Source organism: Triticum dicoccoides, chromosome 3A (assembly GCF_002162155.2).
Source record: "Triticum dicoccoides isolate Atlit2015 ecotype Zavitan chromosome 3A, WEW_v2.0, whole genome shotgun sequence".
NCBI classification, from domain to species: domain Eukaryota; kingdom Viridiplantae; phylum Streptophyta; class Magnoliopsida; order Poales; family Poaceae; genus Triticum; species Triticum dicoccoides.
In genome coordinates, this window is record NC_041384.1 from 70,454,805 (window position 1) to 70,458,268 (window position 3,464).

General features: G+C 42.3%; 1 long non-coding RNA gene across 1 annotated transcript; it reads left to right on the forward strand.

Annotated features, from left to right (window-relative positions):
• Window positions 1–2,167: 2,167 nt before the first annotated feature.
• On the forward strand, window positions 2,168–3,033 carry LOC119271251. Its single transcript, XR_005134458.1, has 2 exons — window positions 2,168–2,502; window positions 2,703–3,033. It is a non-coding gene; the product is annotated as an uncharacterized LOC119271251 (long non-coding RNA).
• The last annotated feature ends 431 nt before the right edge of the window (window positions 3,034–3,464 follow it).

Consider the following 3,464-nt stretch of genomic DNA (forward strand, 5'->3'; position numbering starts at 1 on the left):
GACAACCCATCCCAATGTTGACACGACATCCCGCGGGCCGCGACCGGTAAAATCCCGACCGGTCCTTTCTTGATGCCTGGCACAACACAGGCGAGAGACCCCTCATCGCCACAGTTTGCCTCGCCTCATTGTCATCGCACTGTTGCTAGCACTGATTCAACGAGCAATCTTGACCGAGCAGGTACTGGCAACAGTAACCTTGTCCTCGGGGTTCATAAGTACCATTTCGTGAACTTCCGATTTTGATTAATCCAGGTGAGTTGTTCGAAGAAAAGAAAGAAGGTTTTGCGTCAACCGCGACAGATATGTCGCAAGCTCACAATAATAGCAAATGCATTGCTTCGTATACGTGCAAAACCTGATGCCTAAGTCGCAGCAAACAGGTCAAATACGCGCTGCTGCTATACTCCTATTCATTAACTACTAACATGTATTGCTAAGTACCAATCAATCAATCACGCGTCACGGGTTAGGATAAAGTACCTGGAGAAACTTAGAATTCCAGCTTCATCTCTCTCAAGTTGAATCCCACAGATGCAGTCGCATTCACACATACAGTCTGAAACAGATATCTTTCTGAAGAACCGACCGTTCATCTGTAAATATATGTGCACACAACAGTGAAAGCCATAGCCTCGAAGTGGCTAAAAAGCTGTGAGTAGCTTCTTCGCGCAACGCAATCTAACAGTTAAAGTCAATTCATATGATCAATTTCTCCACACGTTCCGTGAAAATAGATGGCCACCAGGCATCAGCTCCAGGAACAAAATGTTAGCTTGTCGCGGTTGTACAGAGTATCAAGTGGTTGATCTGTATGCTACATGAAAAGTTGAAAACAGAGACAGGATGAAGGAGGCAAAAGAATTTGTGGTTGAGCTTTCATGGCTACCAATTATCATGTATGATATGAATTACACTGCATAGCAGATTCATTTTCAAAAAACATGTGATGGCCATATACAAAAGAGTACTCAGTATAAAACTACTAGGCGGTTTGCACCTGTTGCGTCCATGCTCATGCCACAAGTGGTACAGACTCCCCTCCCATGCGCCATGAGGACTTTTAAACATCATCATGCACAGGCTTCTCGCACATGCTTCCCTTGATGGTTATTTAAGTATTTACCTACTTGACAAAAAGGGGGGCAGCAACAATCATTAGCTGATCACACTGCAACAGCTGCTTTATCGAAAGAAGCAACATTGCATGAGGGAATGCATCACAAGATTGGTAAATTAGAGAAACAATTAGAGAAACATCCTTTTTCTTTCAGCAATGCTTATACCAAAAACAGACAGCCACAGATAGCCGTTCAGTGGGTGGGTTATCTTATAGGAATGTGCAACCGCTTCGGAATATTTTGTTACTTCCAACTATGTGGATTCCTCCATCAATCACTTAAACATTGACTCCCAGCAGTGACAACAATGTTAGGTTTGAGCATATGTACATAAATGGAAATGAACTGCTATCTGTATGTTCGGCTCAAATGCCTACCGACAGGCAGCACGATGTGGTGCCTTTCTCGGGGACATAAAAGTAAAATAGAAACATTCTAACAAGGTGGGCATCATCATAGACTCCAAGTGTAAGAGTGCCAATTGTGAAAGCCATTTTACGTCGGCAAATTGAAAGGACAATCACGCGAGGAAAGGCAGAGAAATAGAGGAAAACAATAAAAGAGATACCATAACAATGCAAGCATTTTTGCCTTTTCTGTAATGCCTATACCAGAAAACAGAAAAACCCAAGAATAATAATAGCAGTTCAGCGGGTGTGTTGCCTTATAGGCATGTCCAAACTGCTGAAGAACATTTTGTTACTTCAAGCTGTGTAGTCCCTTCTTGTTAAAACAGGGGGGATATGGCATGTATGCTCAAAGAACTCAATAGCAACACTCAAACCTCAACTTCCAACAGTGAGACAAATGGAAATGAATTTCGATACACATGTTTGGCTCAAATGTTCACCAAAAAATGGCACAGAATGGTGTCAGTTTCAGGACATAAAACAGAAAAAAAATGTTCTAACAGGGGGAAATTACCAATTCCGGATGCAAGAGAATCAATCTCTGACAAAGTAGTTTTTACGCAATAGAGAAATTATTTTGACATTGCACCAGTAGCAACAATACTAGACAGTGGTGCAAGATGCATTACTCCCAAATCGCCGGGCGTCCCAAATGGCCTCCTCCCAAAATCATGGCACAGATCTCCCAGAATTTATCCTTGCCCTCCCCATGAGCGCAAGTCTTGCGTGTGTGATCTGCACCTTCCATGCCGGATTGATTTCTTGTCTCTGAGCACCTATATGAGGCGTGATTCACTGCATCCCGATGCCTCTCTGCAGTGCGCCGCCCGCCCGCCCAAATCCCTGGCCTTTGGCCATGGCACCATTAGGTTTATTTATGCATGGGGAGAAGATAGTAGGCTGCCTTCAAACCGAACAGAGCCGAAGCGGCTGGAAAAATTCTGCATCGAACGATGTCGCTTTCCTGCAAAGTAAGTACTCGTGATTTATATTCCGTCTTATTCTGGATGGATCTGGTGAACATCACAACGGAAGTAGTAGTTGACTTCTGTTAGTAGTTGATTTTTGTTTGGTCATATTCTTGATTCCATCTAGATCTAGTTCAGGATTTGGTCGAGTTGTGATATGTACTGTTCTTGTCTAAATCAAGGTTTGCTTTATGTTGTACTAGATTTCTTCCGAGACAGAGGAGTGTCATACTTGAGAACATAGGTCATGATAAGCAAGTAGTGATGAAAGTTAATCATGGATGAAGCTTGAAGAATAAGCAATAAATCTTGAAGTTTAGAAGAAGGGAGATTGGTAATGGCAGCTGCACCGCACTACTGAATCTGTGTGGTTCTGCTACTTGCCTGCTTCTATTTCGTCTTCTCAAACTTAAGTGGACTTGTCAATGTGTCGTCTGTGATAAACTATGGCTGGTTTGTCGGATGTAATTTGTTGAGTCTGATTTTCTATCTTTACGCCCATTTTGTGTAAATTATCTGCAAGTTTCTCTGTCACTTGTTTTATAGTCATTCTTGTTGTTAAGTACTCCCTCCGTTCCAAAATATAGCGCGCCCACGCTTTTCGAGGTTCAACTTTAACCATAAATTTAACCCACGAGACCGACTGCGGCGGGATCAAAAATTATATAATTAAAAACTTTTTTTGAATACGAATTCATTGGTATAATTTTTTCGCCCGCCGCAGTCGGTCTTGTTGATTAAATTAATGGTCAAAGTTGAAGCACGGAAACCGAGGACGCGCTATATTTTGGAACGGAGGGAGTAACGATGTGATACAGTACAGGGTATACGCTTGGAAAATTTTCTGTACGTACATACTTTGCAGCTGAACGCATGTCAGAAAATTTTGATCCAGAAAAACTAAGTACTTGCACAGGAACAGGCGCACAGACACGGCTTCCTGTCACAAAAAAACTAATAAGTAC